We start from the raw sequence: 23,773 nt of genomic DNA, 5'->3' as shown, positions 1-23,773 counted from the left end.
CCCTGCGCGCCCTGCTTCCCGGCCCGGCCCGCGTCGGCCTCGGTGCGCCGGCTAAAGCTACCTGGCCCGCTGCTGCCGTCGGGCCAATTTTCCAGGCCGGGCGTGGACGCCAGCGGGACGGGCTGGGGCAGGTGGAGGGGGGTGTGGACGCCGGCGAGGCGAGTGGCGGAGGGGCCGGCAGGGCAGCGCGGTTCCCCGGGGCCTGCTCTGCAGCCTGCAGGCGCCACACCCCGACGCGGAGCCCGGGGGAGGCCCAGGGCCCTGGAGAGCCGGTCGCGGTGCCGACCGGCGGTCACCCTTGGCGTGCTTTCTGTCTTTGGGACACTCGGGTGTCCACGCAGGTGTGGGGGGGCGGGGACACTCAATGGCCTGAGCCCTTGGAGGCCAAGCGCGGCGCCACCGTCCTCCTCTGGCCTTGCACAAGCCCACGAAGGGTGCCAGCAAAGGGCCCTTCCCTCCTTCACAGGGGAGGTGGAAGCTGGGGATGGGCCTGCCTGCTCCGTCGGGGGGTGGGGGGGCGCCTGCCCTAGGTGCTCTGGCCTCCTCACCTGCCCTTACACCTGTATTGCTCAAGGTTCTCCAAAGAAACAGAACCAAGAGACCAGGACGTGCATGTGTATCACGTGTGTGCAGAGGAGCGCGACTGGCTGATTGTGCGGAGTTGGCTCCTGCGCTCCTGGGCTGGCCCGACCAAACTGCGCAGGGCGAGACCCTGGCCCGCGGGGCTGCAGCTCGCCTGGTCTGGCTCTAGGCAGACTCCTCCTTTCTTAGGGGACCTGAGCCCTTTTCCCACCAGGCCTTCAACTGATGGGCCCCCACACTGGGGAGCTAATCTGCTTTACTCCAGGTCTGCTGCTTTAAGTGTTATCTCCTCTAAAACATACCTTCACGAGAGCATGTGATTGTGTTTGGCCCAGTGTGTGGGCCCCACAGCCCAGCCAAGCTGATGCATAAAATCAACTATTTCTTGCACCCTACACAAGAAATGTCCCTTTTAGCAATGCAGGAGGACAGCCTGGCCTCCTTGCCAGGCCTGGGGCCACCCTGCTCCCCATCTGGCCCGGGTGGCTGCCTGACTGGGAGCGGCATCCTGGCTCACGCGATGGGGACGACAAGCACTGGCCTGGTGGAGCTGCTGGGGGGAGCGAATGAGGCGTCTGTGTGCCACGCTTGGAAAATGCTCGTGAGCCGTTCTCTGAGCTCTGTGCGTCTCCAGCACCCCCTGGTGCTGCTGCCCTCAACTGCCCTTCACCCACATTGCTCACAGGTGCTCAGGGGTCCTTCCCCCCAACTCCCGACAGAGTCCAGATGAGGACTCGGCTCCCATCCTACCCCTTGAGACTCCTGCTTCCCGCTGACGTCCTGCCAGCACCCAGGGGCCCATGCCTCCTCCAGTGACCGTGTGACCCCCAGGCTTAGTCTCTGCCCCCACAGCCCTCACTCGCTGGTTCCCCATCCGTGGTCTCTCTATCCTCCCCTGCCCATCTGGTGGGCACAGCGTCCCAGCAGGCACCCTTGGCAGGACCCCTGCACGGCCTGCACTTGGCCGAGGCCAGAGAGCCCAGCCTCACGGACCAGTCCGTCCACCTTGACCGTGAGCCTCATGGCCCTTCACCCGGCCCAGGAACCACACCAGGCATCCAGGTCCGCTCATGGCTGCTCCTCCCACGGCCGCTTCCCTCCTTGTCCTCTCCCCTCGACACCTCCACCCTGCCCTGCCTCCCAGCCCAGACTGAGGAAGTGGAAGCACTAGAAGGGGACTGGAGCGCGGGGCGAGCCCTCCCTGAGGCTGGCCCTGCTCTGCCAAGCCTGGCCACGGTGTGTCCCAGCGTGTCTCTGTTACGTCCTTCACTGAAGTTTGCTGTTTTCGATAAGAGGCTTGCGTATCTTTACTGCATTGCCTGTGAGCGTCTCTCGCGAAGTTTCGTTTCACACGCAGTTCTTTATCACAGAGGCCAGACGCTGTCCTCAGGGCCTCGTGAGTATTAACTGATTTAATCCCGACCCAGACCGTGGCATCCGCACCACCGTTTCACGGGCAGGAGGCTGGGGCTGGGTGTGAGCTGGTGAAAGGGAGCCTGCCACCAAGCGTGGGAGGTTTTGGCCACAGAACCCAACTCTAACTCTCAGCAGACACCGCCTGGCTCCCTGCGGTGTCACTCGATTCTGACACTCATTGCCCGGGTCCTCGCAGACCCTGCAGGTGTAGGGCTCAGTCCCACAGGACTGCCCCCTCCCTGCCTCCGTCCCAAGAGGTGGGTCTCTGGCCGCCCGCAGCATCGGGACCCAGGGAAACAGCTACATGCAACTGCTGATGGCAAAGGATGCTTTTAGGGGCGCAGATGAGCAGCCAAAGAGGCTCTCGGGGAGGTCGGAAGGGTCCCAGCCCAGGGGCTTCTGTCCCCGTGGAGATAGGCGCCGCCCATCACGTGGCATGTCCTTGCTCACCAACCGGGTCTCCAAGCCCCTTTTGTTGGGACTTCAATGGCGGCGTCACTTCATGGGCACAATTTGTTAAATCACTGGCCACTGGTGACTTGGGTCTGTCTCCAGCCCTCTCTCCTCCCCAGAGGTCAGGGGCCAACCCTCTGGTCACGGGGCTGTCCCTGACAACAGGCCCCATCCTCAGGTGAGGTTGGAGAGGGGAGCCACAGCGGTTGCCTCCCGGGAGGCCACAGGGGCTCGTGGAGCTGGGGACAAGACCAAGGACACTTTCCTGCTCTCGTGCCCTTCACTGCTGCGCTGTGCATGGTGGGCGGCGAGCTTCGGGGAGACCGGACTGCAGGATGCCAGGTACCCCTGAGGTTTGTTTATCCTCAGCTCTCAGGGCCTCACAGGCTCCGCCCATCCCTCTTCTGCCAAGGGAAGCCCAGGGGGTTCTACCTGATCAGCCGGGCAGGGCGCCCCAGGTGTGTCTGTGGGGGGGGTCGCAGAGGGGACACCGAGGGGAAGCCCTGCCCTCAGCGTGGGCTGGATGGGCAAAAACTGGAAGAAGGACAAATTCTCCCTTCTCCCGAGCCGGTGTTCTTCTTCTCTTTGGACACCGGAGCTCCGGCCCCACAGGTTCTCAGGCCCATCGAGCAGCGGCCTGGTGCCGTTCCTTGGCCCGTGATCCAGTGGCCAGTTCCCTGATACTCTCTCTAGGCTGCTGGTCTGGCTCTGAAGAATCGGAGTGGGTTTTGGTATTATGAGTGAGGTGTTGTCCTAACAACTACCCAAAGATGCGGAGGCGGCTTTGGAACTGGGTAACGGGTAGAGGCTGGCGTGGTTCTGAAGCTCGTGCTGGAAAAGTCCGTGTTGCTGTGAACGGGGCAGGACGCTTCTGGTACACGGTTTCTTGCGCTCGCGGAGTTTCCTGGTCTGGCCGAGTCCCTGTCATACGCAGCAGCTGCAGAATCCCTGCACTGGTCCCCAGCCAAGGGTGAGGACGACCAGACGTAAGGGTGAGCTGCCTCCGCCCAGGGAGACCAAGAACCAGAGGCAACCCCACGACCCTCTGGCCACTGCGGACAGAGGTGGGTCCCAGAGATGAGGGCGACGACCCTGGGCCTAACTGGGTGGTGGCTCCGAGTGCAGCTGCTGCACTAGATGTGGCCCATCGTGTGGGTGGATCGGTGGCCCTGGCCCCGCCGTGCAGCCACGGCCCTGGCAAACACCCTTTTCTGTAGCCTTGTCCAGGAGGCCCACCAGGGCGAGGCCAGCAGCCGCCCTCCGTCCTGTCCTAACACACGCAACGGCAGCTCTCCGGCCCTGCATTGCAAATGACTTCCCAGGGACCTCGAGCACCTCCCGCCACCAGGCGTCACACTGGCACGTTGCACTGGTGACACTGTGACAACTGGACCTACTGAGCGAGAAGCGGCAACTACTGTAGACCAACTGGTGAGACCTCTGCACGTTAGAGGGCGGGAAGTAGCCCCTGCTGAGGTTCAGGGCCTTCTGCCTCGGCGACGTCTCTAGTGGTGTGTGGCGTGCCGAGACCCCCTCCCGGTTGTTGCATCTGAACCTCCTCCACCACGGAAACGGCGCAGCACCGAGCGGGCCCCTTAGATTCCCACCTGGGTGTGCTACTCCGGCCACCTACGGAGTGGCCCGACAGCTGCTTGTGTCGAGCAGGGCCCAGAGCAGGGGGCCTCTGCAGCTCTGCCACGTGGCAGATCCCGCAGATCCAGCGGGCATGGTTTCAGAGGAACAGAATTTTTTTTTTTAGAGACAGGGTCTCGCTCTGTCACCCAGGCTGGAGTGCAGTGGCACAGTCACGGCTCACTGCAGCCTCCCTCTCCTGGGCTCGGTGATCCTCGGTACGGGGTTCGTCTTTCTGGGGGGATGAATGTTCTGGGATTAGATGGTGGCTGCACGTGTCTGAGAATATATGAAAACACTGAGTTGCACATTTTGAGGGTAAATTTTACAGCATGTGAATTACATGTCAAAGCTGTAAACACATCACTGAGACATGTGTAAAAACGTTGAGATCGGTTTGAAAATGGGTTGAGTCAGTGCGCAAGTGAACACGCGTGGTGGGGGTGGCCCCAGACGCCGGTGGCAGGCCAGGCTGTGTGTGCCGCTGCCTCTGGGGTCTGCGGGCTGCAGGGCTGTTCCCAGGTGGCTCTGGTGTCACCCTGAGATGTGTCAGATGAGATGGGGAGGGGCCAGGGACGCTGGGCCTGGGGGCCCTGTGGGAACCATGGCTTCTGGGGGCTCTGACCCCCCCCTGCCCGAGTCCCAGGCCACCTCTAGCTCCCTCGTCCTCCTCAGTGAGTGTGGACACCTGCAGCCCTCCCGGCCACACCTGCTGGTGTGAGGTGCAACTGGAGGGCCAGGCCGGTCCTCGGGGGAAACAGAAAAGTGGCAAAGGAAGTGTGCTTTGATGTCGCGGCAAGAATGCTGGGGGTGGCCTACTCTGAAGTGCAGAGAAAGCACCACTGTGCTCTGTGGCCGGGGAGCCCCTCCACCCCGAGCGCCCCGGCTGCTGCCAGCCCCAGCATGGCCACTTCTAACCCTCGGTTTCCTGTGGGGTCCTTTGAGCTTTGCCTATTTGGGGTTATTTGAAGGTCAGGAGGCGCCCGAGCTGCCCAGCGTCCTCCCAGCGTGCGTGGGAAGCTGCCCTGGAGGAGCCGTCTGCGCCGCCCGGGGCCTGCCCTTCCCAAGATGGCCCCTGGAGAGGCCATGCCCAGGCTGGGCTCAGGCTCCTCCAGTTCCTGGTGGGTCTCTCGGCCCAGCCCCTGGGGCTGTTTGTGCCTTTCTGCTGTGCTGTCCTTTGGAAGAGAGGGTACCGGGTCACAGTTGGGGTTCGGGTCACAGTGGGTTTAAGACCAGGGAGCAGCACCCCTGAGTTCTCACTCTGCACTCCCCACACCCCCGGCTTGTCCCAAAGGCTGCCCTGCAGTTCAGGCTATCAACCCCATTCCGCAGCAGGGCCTGGGACACTGCCAGGGCCACACGCCAGGCCAGGGACTAGGATCCTGGCCTGGGTACCCACCTGGGACTACCTCAGAGCCCACCTGGAGCCGGCCCGGCCAAGCCAGACCCAACAGGTCACACCCAACCTCTGCTACAAGTCCAAGGGGTGATCGGGGCCGGGATGAGTCAGCCCTGCACCCACCTGGCTCAGCACACAGGGCAGCCACAGCCAATGACCAAACTGCCTCAAGGCCGGGGGGCCTGAGCCTGAGCACAGGCACTTCCCACACCCCCGGCCTCAGTCAGGCCCTGGGGCAACTGCCAGGCCCTGGCGGGGAGGACACAGCACTTGCCCTGCCTTCCAGCTGCCTCAGCCCCGTCACCTTCACAGTGATACCAGGACACGGCCCGCTGGGCCGGCTTCCTCTTCCATTCAGAGCTTGCCCCCAGGTAAGCTCCAAGATAGGTCCCAGGTAGGACCCCAGGTAAGGTCCTAGGTAGGTCCCAGGGAAGCTCCTAGGTAGATACCCAGGTGAGCCCCCAGGTAGAATCCCCAGGCTGTGCAGCCCTACCCGCTCCTGCTACTGTCCTTCCAGAAGCGATGACCCATCCCTGGAAACCACCCTTCACCCTCCCATGGGCCAAGTCTGTGTCTCCTCAGGTGGGTTTGCGGCTGGGCCAGGCACCCCTCCTGGTGTGTGGCAGTCAGGGGCAGGGGAGCAGGAGCCTCGCAGGTGGGCCTGGGGTTCTTTGAGCCAGGTGTTCTGTTGTGTTGCAAGGGCTCGAGGTAAGAATTTGGCTTGGGTTAGGCACCTTTCAGAAAAAATTAAGGTGCTTAAATGAGTCGTTGCAGAAGTGGGTTGTTAATTTTACATGGAAGCTCCAAAATTGGCAGGAGGCACCAACCTCAGGCACCGGCAGGGGAGGCTGCCTCGGAGCCCTGCTCGCAGGGGCATGGGCGCCAGACCCAGCACCGCGTATTCAGCCGGAGACAATGTGGATCTCAGGCAGGTGTTTTCATTTAAAAATAGGGTTGATGAGAAAAGTCTGCCCTGGGGTGGGCTTGAACTTCATCTTTACCTGCTGTCTTCGTTCTGGGACGCGTGTCGGCCTGTTTCCCACTTTGTCACTCTCAGATTCCAGGGCCTTGGAGACAGACCTCGCCAGTGCTCTCAGCGCGGAGCAGGACGAAGGCTTCCTGGGGCTGAGCAGGGCTCCCTGTGCCTCACTGCTCTCCTGAGGATGCCTGGGGGCGACCCACCGACCTGGGGCTGCTCTCCTTGGGGACACAGAGCAGCACCCGCCTCCTGAGGGAGGGGGCGCAGCAGCATGCAGACGGCCTTGGCGCTGGGAGGAGGTGGGAACACCGCAGAAGCCTTGGGGTTGGAAGGGCCTTTCTCCCAATCGAGAGAATTAGAAGCCGCTTAGCTTGCTGTTGCTTACAGCAGAGCACCTGAAACTGGGTAATTTAGGAAGAAAAGGAATTTCCTTCTCACGGCTATGGAGGCTGAGAAGTTCAAGATCCAGGAGCGCCTCTGGTGACGGCCTTCTTGCAGGTGGGGGCCCTGCAGAGTCCCGGGGGGCTGCGCCCACCAGCTCCAGGCATCCCAGCCCGCGATGACCTCCTTACTCACCCGCTAACCAGTGACCGGTGACTGGGGGGGCGCCCAGAGTAAGGAGCCATCCTCGGCAGTGCCACTCGGGATCAGTCTCAGCAGCGGTTCTGGAGGGGAGGAAGATTTGAATCTTAGCAGCCCCTCCCACGAAGGGCCGTCAGCCATCGGCCCTTCCTGGGCTGATCACAGTGCGCCCTCAGGGCCGGCGCAAGTTTGTCCTTAACTCGGGGACAAAAAGCAGAAGCACAGACCGGCGTGGGGAGAGGCTGCTCCGCACAGCGGGCCCGACCGGGAGGGAGGCCCCACGTGCCCAGGGGGCTCCCGCGCTGGCCCGACCTCCCTGCGGTCCTCAGCTCCAGGCCTCGCCTCTTAAGGAGCACCGAGGAGCTCCCGGGCCACCCGAGGGAGAAAAGCCCCAGCCGCGGCCGCTGGAGCGCCCTCCCCAAACCGTCCTGGAAGCCCCGGGGTCGGCACGGGCCCCGCTGGGGTCTCGCCCGGACAAGCCCCGGGAGGCACCGCGTGGCTCGGGGCTCCTGGTCAGACACCGGTGCGAGCCAGAGACCCCCGCCTGGAGGGGCGGCCCGAGACGAGGGAGTGCCGCCCCCTCCTTAGAGCCGGGGCGGGGATGGGGCGGGAGCGCCCTGAGCCGCAGGAGGGGCCTTCCGGAAGCCGCAGACGGGCCCCCCTGGGAGCCGGCTGGGGGATGGGCTTCCCGGAGCAGGCGAGGGGTCGCCGTGCTACGTCCCGGACGGGGAAAGACACCGTCACTCCCGCGACCCGGAGCTGCGTCGGGGAAGGGTCCGGGCGGCTCAGAGCGCGGAGGAGGGGCGGAGAGGCTCCGGACCCGGGTGGGAACAGCGGAGCAGGGCCGGCGGGGAACGGCCGATTTCGTTAGTTCATTCATTCATTCGTTCGTCAAACACCTTCAGCGGCGACCTTGACACCGGCCCCGTTCTGGGGACGAGGGTGCAGCGGGGCACAGTGAAGCCCGCCCTCAGGCGGGGCGGGGCCACGCGAGGGGGGCGTGTCGGAGCCTGGGGGCGGGGCCGTGGGCGTGGCGTGGCCATGGGCGGAGGCGGGGCTGTGGACAGAGGCGGGGGCGGAGGCGGGGCCATGGCGGGGCGGGAGCGGAGCAGGGCCGTGGGTGGGGCGGAGCCATGGTGGGGGGCAGGGCGGGGCCAGGGCCTTGGCGGGGAGGAGCCATGGCGGGGCCGCGGGAGTCGCGCTCGCTGCTGGCCACGTTAGAGGCTTTTCGAGAACGTGAGCGACTTTAACGTGACACTTGAAAACCGCAAGTGCTCGGGGAGGAAGCCGACTCTACAGGGGAATGATCTTTGCTGCTCTGGGAAGCAGATCTTTTCGGCCCAGAACCTTCCGTTCCGGACGGGACTGGTTCGTTCCCGGGCCGGGTGCGGGGCCGGGGCGGGCGGTTGCACGGGCCGGCGACCCGCCCTCGCGGGCTCCTTGCGCTGGGGCTTCGCTGGTGCCGCCGGCGCCGAGTCCTGCCACGTGCTGCGGGGGGCGCGGCTGGACCCTCGGGGCCTCGGAGGGGAGACCGGAAGGGCGGCCAGACGGACGGGACGGGCACCGCAGGGAGAAGGAGAAACGCCCAGGACCTGTTCATGAGGCCACTGTGGCTTTTAATAACGTTCTTTTGCATTGAATTTTCAGAATTTGCAAATCTATTTAGTTTTCCAAATATTCTACTATATGCATAAATTGCCTTTATAGATGGCAAAAAAAGGAATTAAAAAACAAATAGAAATGGATAGTGGTACAGTGGAACCAGCTGGGACGAGACCTGGCTGGATTCAGCCCTGGCTTGGACTGGGTTTTCTCATCTGTGACAAGGGCACTATTTGCACTTTTTTGGTTACTTTTTTTTAAAACAGGTGTTTCATCTTTAAAACTCTTGTCATAAGTAGGCTGTTTTTTACCACCAGGTTTTCTGCCCTGTAGTTGCAAATGAAATGTGAAGATTTCTGTGTGTTACTTCTGTGTGCGTCCACCCAGCTCAATCCTGGGCTGCCCGAGCTTTCCAGCCGCCTCTCCTGGCCTCTCTGGGTGTGCAGTTTGCCTCTTCCTCCTGGCGCCCGCCACCCTCCTCCTCCTCCACCTCCCGGGACAGTCCGAGGCAGCTAGTGGTGGGTGTCCCTGCCCCGTGCCCACTGCCAGCAGAGGCAGTGTGGGCGTCAAGGCCTCGGGAGCAGGCCATGCCGGAGCAGGCAGGCTGTCTCCAAGGCCCTCAGCTTCCAGATGAAGCAAGTTGGTGGGTGTGGGAGTGAGCAGAGGTGCAGGACTCACAAGTGGCAGTGCTGTGCCCTGGCTGAGACAGCAGGGCTCCCGGTGCCTGAGGCTGTGCCAGGCCCTGGAGGGCGCAGCCAGTGTGGATGATGGATGCTGCCCACTCGGCTTGGGGGGTCACAGGGATGCCTGTCTCCCTGCTCTTTCTGTCCAGGAAAGGCCAAGCCCCGCCCTGGGGCCCAGCACAGGCATCTGAGACCAGAGACGGGCTGGGCTGGAGGGGGCCCTGGGAAGCCCAGGAGGCTGCCGGGACACGACTCGATGCAGAGGTGTCTTCCTGGCACGTGGCTGGCGGGCAGTGCATGTGCCTCTCAGAACGCACCTGTGGGCCCTGCTTCGGGCGGGGTCTCCGTGGGCAGCTCCATGGGCTGGGTTCCACACTTGGGGAACCCGTGAGACTTTCCCTCCTGAGCTGGAGTTCCTCTTAAGTGTCCACCAGACACGCAGCTGCCCCACACTGCTTCCCATCCCATGGGTTCCTGAAATGGCGCCTAGGTCAAGGGTCAGGCTCCCGGCCAGAGGCCATCTGTCTTGCTGTCCCAGACTTGCCATCCAGCCTCCCGCCTGCATGTCCAGGATGTCCATGCAGTGTTAGCTGTGAACTTGGGCCTGGCCCAGCCCCAGGCCCGGGGTGGGAGGGCTTGGGGCCAGAGGGTGGAGTATTAGCTTAATGTCCAGCCTGTGCACAAAAGGCCCCCAGAAGCCACCACATGAGGGAGCGGCCACAGGGAGGCTGGTGGGGCTTCCAGGCCAGTAGGGCAGGTCTGGGAGGTCCCTCCGCGCCAGCCCCGAGCCCACCCGCCCTTCCTGGACCCAGCGCTCCTGCATGGTGCCCTGAGCAGGGCATTTGGGCACTGTGTGCTGGGCAGGCTGCCTTCCCCACGGCCCCTTCCAGGCTTCCCTGCCCTCCTGCTGCCAAGCCCCTGGGCTTTGCAGAATGTCACAGAACACGCTTATCTCATTCATTCAGACAAACGCCTCTCAACATCCTGTTTTTCTTATGTCATACGAACAGGAAGCCAGCGATTGTTTGAGATGTGCGTCAGCGTGGCTGTGGCGGTGGCCATGGTGGTAGCTGTGCTGGGGCCTGGCATGGCAGAGCCTTGCCCCCTCCACACCTGCTGCAGGTCCCCCTTCCAGCTCTAGCCTGAAAGACGGCGGGGGGGCGCTTTCCAGGGGGTCCCCACAGTCACGTGGGCTGGTGACCCCCGTGTGCTAGTGCACGACTGGCCCTGGAACCCCTGGGGCAGCCACTGTGGGGGACCCATCGCTCACTGGCTACAGCCATGGACAAGACCAAGGCAGCCCCTGCTCTGGGGCTTACAATGTCGAGGACAGACAGTAATGATCCTGTCCACAGGGAAATGTCGGGAGAGGAGGGAGGGCCTGGGGCCGTTGGGGAGCAGGTGCGGGTCAAGGCGGAGGCACCCAGGCAGGGAAGCCCTCGCAGGCCCGTGGGGCTGGGGTCCGGGAGGGTGTGGTGGGCTTTGGCTTTGACTCCAAAGGGCCGGAGGCCACTGCGCAGTTACCAGAGGAGCGGCCTGGCCTGCCCTGTTCCTGCAGGACTTTCCCGGGGCCCCGCCTGTGGCTGGGCTGGGCCTTGTCTGCAGGGAGGCCCCTGAGGAAGCTGGAGGGACCCGGGGGTGGGGGTGGCAGGGTCAGCCCCTCACCCACCCCCAGGGCAGAACCTGCCGACTTGAGGGGGAGGGGTGTGGAGCAAAGACCACAGACGCTGGACCTGGGGCTGCTGGAGGTGGGCACGGGAAGCTCCCCACCCGCAAAGGGAGATCCCAACTCAGTAAAACTGATAAAAAAAAAAAATAGGGCTGCCCTGCTTTTTTCAAAATTGTGGTAAAATATAGATAACACGAAATTTACCACGGTAACAATTTTTCAGTGCACGCTCAGGGCATTAGCACCTTCCTGTCGTGTAGCCGCCACCACCCTCCCTCTCCGGAACTCCCCCGTCTCGCACGTCTGGACTCTGCCTTAAACGCTTCGTTTATTGTGAAGTAAAACCCACACGTAGATGCAAAACAAACAGGTGTGGCTGCGGGAAGGAGGGTAGGTGACACCCTGGAGCTGCTCCGCTTGGGGAGAATCGGACGGTGCCCTCACGCTCTGCCCTCCTGTCCCCATCCCATCCCCATCCTGTCCCTGTCCGTGTCCACACCCCGACCCTGTCCTGTCCCCGGGGTCCCTGCCTGTTCAGCCACCCAGGCACACCTCCGAGCCTGGTCCGGAGCTGGCTCTGACGTCTGACCGAGGGGGCGTGTCCTTCCCACCTGGGGCCCTGCCCCGCATGGCTGACACGGGTGCCGTCTTCCTAGAATGGACACTGGGCATTTTCCAGGCTGGGGCCCCTGTGGGCAGGACTGCTCTGCACGTCTCCGGCCTGGGTGTGCATGTGGCCAGCAGCGCCGGGCCCTGGCAGCCCGCACTCGCCGGCACCTGCCCTGTCGGATTCCCGGATTCCCGGTGATCTGAGCCATTGTCCGTGTGCCCATCTCTAAAAAAAATTAAATTAAATAAATAAATAATGTCTTATGCTTTTTTTCTATGAACTTCTTTTGTTAGATTTATCCCAAGGAATCTGACATTTTTGTATGCTATTGTGATTTTTTTGAATGATCATTTCTGTTTGTCAGTATAGGAAAACAACTGACTTTTTAAATAACTTATCTCTCTTTTTTTTTTTTTTTGGAGACAGGCTCTAGCTCTGTAGCCCAGGCTGGAGTGTAGTGGCCTCATCACAGCTCACAGCAGCCTCAACTCCTGGCTTACGTGATCCTCCCACTGCAGCCTCCCAGAGTGCAGGGATTACAGGTGGGAGCCACCACGCCCAGCCACATTCTTTACGGCTTTGTAAGGCATTAATCACGTTGTCAGTGAGTCACGGGGTTTCGTGTCCCCTTTCCCAGCTCGATGCCTGTGATGTTTTCCTCGGCACCTGGAACGTTCGGGCTCCCAGCCGCGCAGCCTCTCCGCAGGAGCACACAGCGTTCAGTCCTAAGCTGGCTGATGGCTGCTTCATAGACTCCGTTTATCGAGGGAAGGACGTTCCCTTCTGTTCCTAGTTTGCTGAGTTCTTTCTTGTAAATAGAATTGAAGTTCATGAAACACTGGTCCTGCATCTATAGAGTCACACAGCCGGGCTTTCTGTTGTCACGTCAGCCGGGCTTTCTGAGATGAGCCCGGCTTGTCACCTGCAGAGTGTACCTGCAGGTGTCCTGCTGGGCTCTCAGGTGGGCTGTGGGGCTCAGGACAGTGTTGGCCTCGACTCTGTGCCTGGCGGGAGCCGTTGTCCCTCAGTTCTCAGGCGTTTGCTGCCGAGGCCCCCTGGGCTGCTGACGCCCAGACGTCGGCTGCAGAGTCCGTCGCAACCTCCTGCCCTGCCGCGAACGGACCCCACTGCCACCCGGCCTGGGTAAGTCCCAGCTGCTCCAGGCGGAGCCCCACAGCCCCAAATGCTTCTTGACAAAAAGATTTGGCTTCTATTTGGAAATTTCCTTCGGGTCTCACTCCCGGTGACTTCTCCTTGGTGGCGGGAAGGTTCCTTGCTCAGATGTCGGGTTGGCGGCTCTGCAGGTTTTCCCAGTGAGAAGCGGGGGGCGGGCGGGCAATGGGTGCGGGGCCAGGACCCTCAGGCCGGCGAGGGGCCGGTCAGCATGGCCCTGGCCCACTCAGCTACCCAACGGTGACAGGCGAGGCTGGATCCCTGGGGCAGCAGGTGGAAGCGCCACAGGGTGGGCTCAGCCCTGCTCTGCTCCGGTGGCCACAGGTCAGGGAAGGAGCCGTTTCGAGCCCTGGCCAGAGCGGGCACAGAGGCCCGGATGCTGCAGGACCCGTCCCTGGGGTCCAGAGGAGTCCCCAGGCGTTGAGGGGTCCACGGCAGCCCCTGCACCTGCCCCTTCCCAGGGCCCTGTCTTGTGCCCACCGGCCAGGACCCCCATCCCTGCAGTCCACAGGGAGCTGCGTCGGTGAGTGGCCATGGCGTGGGCCCTGTCCGCGTGCTCTGCAGGCACCCAGGGTGGTGGCATGTGCAGGAGATGTTGGCCTCAGCCAGGCTCACGGGCCCTGGTGGACTCAGCCCAGAGGCCCAGAGAGGGAGGGAAGGGCCTGCAGCCCCCACGTGGCTTCTGAGCAGCCGGTGACGCCCAGCCCCGCACGGACGCCTCACAGCCTGCTCCGGCTCTTCTCCCTGTGCCTGGCTGCTCTCCTGCCTGTCCCCTTCCTCCGCCCGTCTGTCCATCAGGATGGCGTGAGAGACGTCCTTCCACGCCCAGGGCAGGACCTTGGGTGCAGGCCTGACAGGCTGTGGCCGCACGTGGGCTGAGTTGGGGACAGGGTGCCCGTCAGCCCAGCTCCTCCTAGCGAGGGCAGCAGGACAGCAGTCTGGCCACGGGCAGGAGGCCACCCTGGCGAGGAGGCTGCAGCGACCTCCCTCGGCCACACAGGGCCCAGCCGTGGCCTGTACCTGGAGGGCAGCGGTGCCTCGCGGCCTCCTGGGGCGGTAAAGGCACCGCCTGACCCCTGGCAGCTCCGCCCTGCACTCTGCTCCCTCCAAGTCGCTCTGGCTTCTGGGGAGCCCCCCACTCACCTTCAGGGGACACAGCGGTTGCCGGCACTGCCCAGGCCTGGGGCCCACGAGAGTGTGCAGGGACACAGCCTGCGCTCCCCCCGCCTGGCAAGGGAAGGCGGGTGCCCAGGCCTGTTGGGGCAGGCGTCCGCGGCAGGTGCCCAGGAAAGGGCGGGGCTGGTGTTGGCTGGGGGCCGGCCGCCCCGGCTGCCGGGGTCTGCCAGGTTCGAAGCTCTCAGGGTGCCACCTGGGCGGGCAAACACGCTGAAGTCTGCTTCCTGATAGGTAGGGCCTGTGCGCGCAGCGGCCTCACCTCATTTCTTTCGGAGGCCGCATCTGTGCTGGGTGAGATGGCGCAGCAGGGAGAAGGGACGCGTTCGTGGGCAGCACCTTCCACCTGGGGTGTCTGCACCCCAAATCTGCCGTTGCAGCTTTGGGTTTGCGTCGATGGGCCCCGACGCTCCTTGGTCTTCGTCTCACTGACGTCTGTCCTTGTCTCCGAGACTCCCCCGGCTTCCTTGGGTTCGCGCTGTGGTTCTGTGTCCAGGCTCCCGGGCCAGGCGCCGCGGGCCGCGGTGGGCGCCATCCAGCTTCCCAGCGCCTCTGGCCGCGTGACTGTCCCTCTGGCACCGCGCTGCCGCCAGTTACAGGTTTCCATTTGTGGGATTTCATCATCCTTTTCTTCTCCAGCATTTTTTGATTTTCATTAGGATGTCTCCTTAGTCCAACATAATGTGTTTCTGACCGACACAGGGTGTGTTTTGACACCTTTGTTTCCTGTTTCTGGTTTTGTGGTGCGGTTCTGGAAGCCCGCGTGTGTGGTCCGTCTGGTGCTGGCCGAGGGTGTCTGGGTGGGTCAGTCAGTGTGCTGGGAGTGGACTCTCTCCGGGGTGCTGGCCCCACATTGTCCACGTCGGCTCTGCCCACGTCTCACGCGCCACCGCTCGGCCCGGTCCGCGCAAGCAGGTGAGCGCCGCACGGCCCAGCTTGGCCATCCGCGAGACCCCCGGGGCAGGAGCTCAGCGGGTGGGGGCGTCTCTGCAGGGACCCCAGCTGAGGCTCAGCCCGGCCGAGAGTGCAGGAAGGTGCTGACTGACCCGGGGTGGCGGGAGGTGACGTGGCCTGGCGCACGGGTGGCGCCGTCCGAGGGAGGTGCGGGTGCGGGCCCGCGAGGTAGGGGTGTCACGTAGGTTGGGGCCACTGGGCCTGGGCGCTGGGCACAGGTGGTCGGAGATGTGCGTGTGGGGTCGTAGGTGCCTGGGTGGGTGGGAGCCCAGAGGAGGGGGGTCCTGCTGCATCCTCGGGTGCCGGGGAGGGGCCCTGCCTGAGAGCCTCGTGCAAATGGGGGCGCCAAGGACCCCAGTGAGGCTGAACAGTCGCTTGTGTCGAGAATGTTGAAGGGAACCCAGAGAAGGGAGATGGGGGACCGTGATTTTGGAGCACTCTTTGGGGGACTTTGCAACGTAAGGGGTAAGAAATAGGACCAACGGGGCTGAGCGCGAAGGCTTTTCCTCTAAATGGGTGAGGGGACAGCACGTTGGGTGCTGATGGGACGGGGACAAGGAGGGAGGAGGATACAGGACAGAGGAGGGAGGAGGGCGGGAGGGGGAGCGGAGGCCCAAGGGTCTTGGACGGGTCCATTGAGACCACCAAGCCATGGGCAGGAGCGGGAGGGAGGTGGGCAGGGCCAGACCGGGGCCCTCCCAGAGTGAGGGGCTGGGACCCTGGGGCTGGGTGGCCCGCGGTGCGGTCCACCCTGGGGTGTGAGGTCCGTGCGGGCACTGAGGGGGCAGAGGCAGAGCTGCCACTGGGGGCCTGGACTGGGGGGAACGGGCCAAGATGGGCCTGAGGAGACGGAAGTTCGTTCGCACAGGGCCAGGGGCGGGGCCAGGAACGTGTGTGCAGAGCCCCAGGGGACAAGGTACACCCAGGCAGGCGGAGGCCATGGCCAAGTAGGTCTGTTCCAAGTAAGAGTCATGCAGGGTCTCTTAAGTCTAAGTTTTACTGGGGTGAAATGCACAAAATATAAAATCAACCATTTAAAAATGAGCAATTCAGTAGCATTTAGTACATTCACAGTGTCGTGCAGCCACCGCCTCTTCTAGTTCAAAACATTTCGTCCCCCCAGGAGAAAACCCGAGCCCCCAAAGTGATGGCCCCACCCCTCCCTCCCCCAGGCCCGGCTCACTCACTACTCACTTCCTGTCCCTGTGGGTTGGTTTGTTCCGGACACTTCACACAAATGCAGCCGCGTAACGTGTGATCTTTCGTGACTGGCTCTTGCACTTAGCGTGATGTTTGCAGGGTTCGCCCGTGTAGAAGCATGTGTCAGAGGCTCATTCTTTTAATGGCTGAGTAGCATGAGGGCCACGCACACTGCGTTCATCCGTCCGTCCGTCCGTCCGTCCGTCCACTGGTAGACACCGGCCACCCACACCTCTGGGCTCCTGTGAACAGGACTCGCTGCACATCCGCGCGAGTGCCTGAGCCCCTGGTTTTGAATATTGGGGGGTCTGCCTACGAGAACTGCTGGATCATGTTAACTCCGTGTTCATCTTTTTGCCAAACTGGTTCTTTTTTATTTTATTTCAATGACTATTTTTAATTTTTGAGGTTCTCTTTGGTTCTTGTCAAGTCCACCTTACCCTGCGTCTTGTTCTTCTCTCAGTTCCGAGGCTTCTGCTTCATTCATATTTTTACACATTTGCTTCCGTGTTCACGCCCAAGTTGACGTCCTGCCATCCCACATTCTTAGGCTTTGATCAGGCTCTGCGGGATGACCGCCGATGGCTGCCTCCTTGTGCGCTTTGTAATTTTTCCTGTGAGCTCCTTTTAGCGGAGCTTTTTTCCCTCTGGTGCCTGGGGGCCTGAGCGTCCCCAGAGTGGTTAAAGACCAACTGTGCTTTGTTTCTGACAGCCAACTAGAGCTGGAGCTAACTTCCTGGACCACGTGTGTAAATCACTACATAAAATTCCAAATCCACGTGATGTGCCGTCCGGTGTTTACGAGTGGCTTCCCTTTTCTTCCTGGAGTCCAGACGGGCAGACAAGCGCCCAGGAGCCCTCCCTCTGGCCCGCTCTGCCCCCAGAGGGACTCTTGGGGGCGTCTCCACTGCTCAGCCTCGTCTCCCCGCCGAGAGTGTCAGCGCCCTCCAAGCAGCCCTGCGGTCTCCTCACGTGCTCGCCCGGCCTTGTTTCATACAGATTTAATTTCTCCCGTGGGTGGCTGCAGCCTCCGCTAGGTGTTTGCAGTGGGCGTCGTCAAATGCTTGGGGCGTCATCAAATGCTGGGGGCAGAGGTCCGCACTGCTTCTCAGTAAGCTCCCCAAACTGCCAAAGCACAGGGACCACCCTGCTGCGTTGAAGCCTCATGGGTTTTGCTCTGAAGCCTCTGGTGGAAGCGCTGTCCACCCTTGGACACCAAGGGCCACCGTCCCCAAGCACAGTGGGTGGCCCATGGTCTGAGTCTGGGGGACGGGTCTTCGACCAGCAAGGCAGCTGGGAACTTGCCCTCTGCCCTCTGGAGCAGCCTCGGGCTTCGGGCTGGGGTTCTGCCTGCTGCTCTGCGTCCTGCGCGCTAGGACGCAGGCCCACACCTTTAGCTCTTGCGATTCCACCTTAGGAATGAGCCACAGAAGTCACCAGGGCTCGAAGCGAGTGTTTGGTTGCAGGTGTCTGCGCTGCAGACTGCACCGCCGAGCCGGCCACGGCACCAGCTGCTTTAGAATCTTCCTGGGTTTTATATTCACATAAAAGACGTGGAAGTTGGAGACCAAATGGACACTTTGCTTTTCTTCTGTCAGCTCTTTTACGTTTCCCAAATCTTCCCCAGGGCAGGAGACAGTGCAGCCGACAACAGACACCCTTCAGCTGGGGTCTGGCTCTTTCCTTTTCTGCTGCCTGGTGCTTGCTGGGACGGAGGGGCCGGCCGGCGTGTCCCGTGGGAGCCACAGGTGTGTAGGGTGCAGGTAAAGTGACCTGCGAACCTGTCACTGTGGCTGTCGTGGCGAGTGTGGCCCTTTGTCTGGCCTGGAGAACAAGCCCTCTGTCTTTGTGGGATAATTAGTGCGGACAATGACCGCCGCCCCTGGGGGCTTGGGGTGCAGCGGACCAGAACGGAATCTCAGAGGCATGAAAGTCACTGTGTGGATGGTGGCTGAATGGCGACAGTTACCTTCTGAATAGATGAAATTTTAAAAACCTCTGTGCGGACGGGGAGGGCCTGCCAGGAGGCTTTGAGCCCAAGACAAAGTGACAATGGGGTTTTGTGTCTCCACCGCTCCAAGACGAAGCCTGGCGTGGGTTTGCTGCCCTGGACGACCCAGTCTCTGGACTGGACAAGCCACAGGGCAGCTGGGGCCAGTGGGGAGAGGCCCCTGCCTGCGGGGCCGCATCTCCCTCGGGCTGCAGCACCCGGGGCTGGTCCAGGTGAGCACGCGGGCTTGGAACCAAAGCAGCTCCCTTCCTGCTCCCGCCCCTAGCACGGGCCCCACACCTCCCAGACCAGGCCGCTGTGGCCAGCGGAGCTTGCCCAGGCTGGGGGGCCAGGACTTGGCCTGTGGGCCTGACCCCCGGCCTCGGACAGCCACTGCGTCCCCTCCCCTGTGCCCAGCACTCCAGGCTGCCCCGGAGTCCACCCGTGGTGCGAGGCAGGTGCTGACTGCCGGGCAGGCGCCATGGCCCTGGCCACAGGGCGCCTCCCCCAGTGAGGCTGGTCTGGGTTCTTCCAGCACAGCCTCGTCTGGTGGGAGAGGGGAGTTGGCGATGCTGTGCGGGGTGGGGGAGGAGGGAGTTGGCGATGCCATGCGGCCGCCCGGGCTGGCCCTCCGCAAGAGCCAGGATCCTTTTGCAGGTCGGTCGACGCACAGTGTCGGCACTTTGGGGGACACCGACAAGCCCGGGGCAGGTTGTCGGCCGCCTCAGCGGACAGAGTGTGCAGTGCACCCAGCCCTGGTGCGAGTTTGGGGGCTGAGGCCACTTGGGGAGGCCGTCTCCCTGTGGGGGAGGCTGGCTCGGAGCCAGCGTCTGTGGAAACGGGGTTTCCTGGCCAAAGGTCTCTGGATGGGACCTTGCGGGGTTTTGGAATCGCAGTGGGTGTGCGGAGCCTGAGCGCGGAGAGTTCCGAGAGGAAGACTGGGCCCTGGTGCCAGGAGCGCCCAGCTGTGGCCTGGGCTTGCGTGGGGCGGCAGGGAGCGGGCAGGAGGCTGCCTTGTGTGGGGCGGCTGTGACTGTTCCCACGGGGGACCCCCATGGCTTCTCAGCGCCCGGAGACGGGAGGGCTCCAGTCCAGATCCTAGCGCTGGCCGGAGGCGCTTGTCCCTCGTGACGGGGCGGCATTCTGGGCATCAGCTCCACCTGACTGCCTCGCCAGGGCCCAGAGGTGAACTTACCTCCGGACGGAGCTGCTGACAGCCCTGCCCCTGCCCGCCTGCGGCGTGTCCTGGTCCTGCACCAAGGCGGCCTCGCGGGCACCCTGCACTCCTCCCTCTGCAGGGCATCACCGCGGGAAGACGCAGTGGGGTTTAGGCGTTGGGCACTGGGGGCCGCCCGGCCCTCGCAGGTGCGCCGTGTGCCAGCACCGTCGCTCGCCACGCCTGGCCGCCGTCTCGCGGCTGGTGATCCGCGCTGAGAAACCAAGATGGCCGCACGCCCAGGGCCACGCGGAACAGGGCTGGCCGCTCACGTGGCCCAAGGCCACTCTGGCCACCGATTGGGCGCTGTGCCTGCGGAGAGTGCGGGGAGGCAGAAGGCAGGCTAGTGTTTCCGCCGTCTTCTGTTACGCTCGCGCCTTTCAAAGAGCGTCTGGGGCCGGCTGAATATGCCTCCCTCGCGCCCCGAGGCAGGAATCCCATCACAAAGGGGGCTCTTGTCCTGCACAGGCCCCTTCTGCGAAGAAAAGCCATTGTCCCCAAGCGGGGCTGCCTGGCAGGAGGTGCATGCTCCACTGCCCACCGCCGCGCCGCCCGAGAGGGGCCGCATTCAGGCCTGTCCGCTCGGATTAGCAGGGACTCACGACTCAATGTGCTGCGATATTTCATGTCCAGGGCAGCGGCTGGCTCTGGGCGGGATGAATGCCTGCTTTTGTGCGCTGAGTTATTTTATTTACATTTTTTAAACAGCTTATCAAGGTAAAAAGATAGCTTTGCTTTAAAAAAAAAAAAAAGGGCCCCCTTGGCTCCAGGCCTGCGCAGCAGTGGGAGGCAGGGCCGTTGCCGGGGTCCGCGGTGGAGCCTGGGCACCTGCCCAGCCCTCCTGCCCTTCCGAGTGGGGGGCCCAGGGGAGCCGTGGAGCACGATTCCTTAGGGTCGCTGCCCCAGCCCTCGGGGCTTCCTTGGTTGTTTTCCCAAGAGCATCGGCTCCTGGGCCTGCCTGGCCAGCGGTGCCTGCAGCCCCACCTGACCAGCGGCCAGAGGGCCGTGTCTCTTCTCAGTAGACGCCTCTCCTGTTCTCCGGGCGGCAGAGGTGAGGAAGGCCGCCGGGTGCAGGGTGGGCCCGGTCCTCAGGGCCCAGTCCTGGGCTCTTTCCTCCTATGGGGTCCTGGCCTCTCCCACCTTCTGTCATGTCTGCTCCCTGGGCCTGGGTGTGCAGCCAGTGGTGAGTCCCTGGGCCGGCAGGTGACCTCTCTGCCCGCCCCGGGCCTGCTGCCTCCGGAGTGGCCGGGCCTAGGCGGTGGGCAGCCTGGTCTGCAGTCATCTCAGAGACGCTCAGACAGAAATGACCAGGTGTGATGCTAGCAAAAGGACCACGCGGAGCCCCCATGCCCTGAGACAGAGGCCAGGCGGGGGCTTCCTGGAAGGGGAGGGTCTGCTACTAGCTACAGACCCCAACCAAGGCTGTCTCAGTGGAGCCAGGGCACCCGCTGTGGCAGGGCTGGACTGAGCAGGCTCCCTCCTGTCCTGTCCCCACCTGCCGCCAGGCAACAGGACCCCCGCGGTGTCCTCAAAGCCCTCCTGGACTCAAGAGGGCAGCCTGTGTGCAGAGAGCTCCTGCTGGGCCCAGACAAATGGGCTGGAAACCTGGAATGACCCAAGGAGAAGAGAAGGGCTGAGCTGGGCACCCTGAACCCTCTCTGGCAGTGTCGCCAGGGGACAGAGTCTCAGCCCACCTGACAGGTGAGGCCTGAGCCACACACCTGGGGAGCACAGCCTGCACCCCAGGACGGCACCCAGGCTACCCTCCTCAAGCCAAGGCTTCCTTCTAGGGCTCAGCAGGTTCTTGGACGGGTGGCCCGCTGAGGGCTGAGGTTTGGTTCTCAGAGGAGCCTGACCAGTGAGGACAGCTGGGGAGGCCGGGGGCACCAAGGGAAGGGGAGGGGAGGGAGGGCCCTGCCCTGGCCCCCTGCCTCCTGGCCTCCCCAGTCGCCGGCACTGGCCCAGGGCCTAGTCCCAAGGGGCCAGGGGAGGAGCCCATCCTCGGTTCCGCCTGCCCACGACAAAGCCCAGGTCCAGGTCGGGGCGTCGCCCAGGGAAGCGAGGCAGGAGCTCAGACGGTGGGTTACGCACGGGGGTGTGCGAGGCCCCGCCCCCGGCACTGAGGCCCCGCCCCTGGCACTGAGGCCCCGCCCCCGGCACTGAGGCCCCGCCCCCAGCCCCTGCACGGGGGCCCGCGGCCCGGCCTCCTGGCGCGGAGCCGGAATGCGGAGGCGCGGGGTCAGCGCCGCCGGGAAAGGCCCCGGTCCTGCGCCCCTACCCGCGCGCCGAGCCTTTCCCAGGCCGCTATTTTGGTCTTTGCTCCGAGCTGCGGGGGGCAGGGCGCCGAGCTGCCCCTCGGGCCGCCCTTGCGGGTTATTTTTGTCGGCGGTGGGAGCGCTACGCGGAAGTTACGGAGAGCGCGGCCGGCACGTGCGGGCGGTCGGGGCGCGCGGCGCAGGCGGGTTCGGCTGCGCCGGGAGGCAGGTGGGTGGGCGTCTGCAGGCTCCCTGAGAGCCCCGGCCCTCCCGGCACCTGACCCCCGGTGCTGCGCGGACCCCGACCCCGACCCCCGGTGCTGACCACGCCACGTGCCCCCCGCCAGCGGCGTCCACCTCGGCCCGTGTGGCCTCAGACGGGTGCCGCCGGCGTCTCGCCTTGGGCAAAGTGCTCCGCGGCGGGGCTGGCGGGAGCTCCGGGAGGGAGGGGGGCAGGTGTGTCCCCGCTTGGCAGGAGGTCGTGGCTTCACCTTGTGGCCCCGCTCCCACCCCTTGCCCCGCCGCTCACGCATCAGCAAGCCCTGACCACGACCCTGGGACCCAGGCTGCCTGGGACAGCACCCGCCACAAGTCCCTGCTGCCCCATTCAGGCCCCGCCCCAGCCTGGGAGGGCAGGGGTCACCTCCCACCTGTCCCAGCCCTGCGAAGGCCTGGCCCAGCACTGGGCCTGTCTGCCAGGCCCACCTCTCAGGGACTCCTGGACTCGGGGCCCCTCAGCCAGGCCACGTGGCTGGACGTGGCAAGGCGCCAGCTCAGCGCAGAAAGGTGGGCGACTTGTGGGCCGGGTGGAGTCTGCATCCTTGTGTTTCCCAGGCACCGTGTGGGGCAGCCAGAACTTGGTGTTGAGAGGTAAGCTCTTTCTCAGTATACACGCGTTGCTGTTAACAGCAGCACAGACCCGCAGTGCATGAGGAGGTCAGGAAATTGTTTGGGTTCACACCTGGGTAAAGCCCAGGTCTCCAGAAGCTGAGGGCAGGGCCTGAGAGGAGACCTTCAGGGGCCAGGGCTGCCCCTGAGCAAAGCGTGCAGAGCCCAGCAGGCCGTCTGCCTCCGTAGCGGGGCGTTGAGGTCCACCCGGCCCCCTGGTGAATGTGCCCCTGAAGCCCGGGAACTCCCGGGCGGGCGGGCTGGGGGCTGCCCTGCAGTGGGCACCAGCTGTCTCACTGGACACTCAGTCCTCAAGCTTCTGTGACCTTCCTCTTGTCTTCTGCCACACGTCTCTCCTCGGTGGGGAGGGACGGTCGGCCTGTCTACCTGGGAGTCTCGGGCACGTGACAGTGCTCAGACAGTTCTGTGTCTGCAGGGCCAGGCTCCTGCGCCCAGCTCCGGCTCCTTCCCTGGGGCGGGGACATGGGTGGAGCCTGCTGGTTAAGGGAGGGTGAGGACCACATGGGGGACATCCTGGTCTCCACCAACTGGTGCCTGGGGTCCGGGGGACCTCCACGGCGTGTGAAGGGGGGTGGTGGAAGGGGACTCTTGGGCTTGGGGGCTCTGCCTGAGGACTGTCCCCTTAGGGTCCTGTCCTGGGGGACGGCCCCGTCCAGTCTGAGCTCCAGGCAGCTGTGCGGCTGAGTAGGGAGTGGGGACGGGAGGTGAGGAGGGGTCTTCCACAAAGGCCCATAGGAGGGGTCTTTGTTGAGTCCTGTATCTTGCTGGGAGAATGGCCAGTGTGTCCCAAGACCCAGGGTCACAGCCAGGGACTCCCTCAGGGCCCCCTGGAAGGCCTGAGCAGCGTGGGCGTCCTGTGGGCCCGGGACAGGCTCCATGCTGGCGTACACGTGCTCCAGGAGCCGCTCACGGGCCAGGCCCTGCCGGAGGGTGTGTCCATCCCGCCTCCCCACCGTCATGACAGCTGAGCTTCCCCAGGGACCCCATTGCTCTTGGGGCCTCCAGGCCTTTGTCGTGGAGATGGGTGTGACCAGAGCCCACCGGGACAAGACCAGGGAGCACGGGCCTGTGCGCACACACGTGCAAGCGTGTGTGCACAGGGGCACCAGCCCAAGCACAGGCTGGGGTGCCAGGTGCTGAGCCACATCACCATCACAGAAATTCTGTGCTAGGGCCGGGCGCAGTGGCTCACGCCTGTAATCCTAGCTCTCTGGGAGGCCGAGGCAGGCGGATCGTTTGAGCTCAGGAGTTCAAAACCAGCCTGAGCTAGAGCGAGACCCCGTCTCTACTGAAAAT

This window comes from Propithecus coquereli, unplaced genomic scaffold (genome assembly GCF_000956105.1).
Source record: "Propithecus coquereli isolate 6110/MARCELLA unplaced genomic scaffold, Pcoq_1.0 Scaffold449, whole genome shotgun sequence".
Classification (NCBI taxonomy): Eukaryota; Metazoa; Chordata; class Mammalia; order Primates; family Indriidae; genus Propithecus; species Propithecus coquereli.
This window is presented reverse-complemented; position numbering follows the sequence as displayed.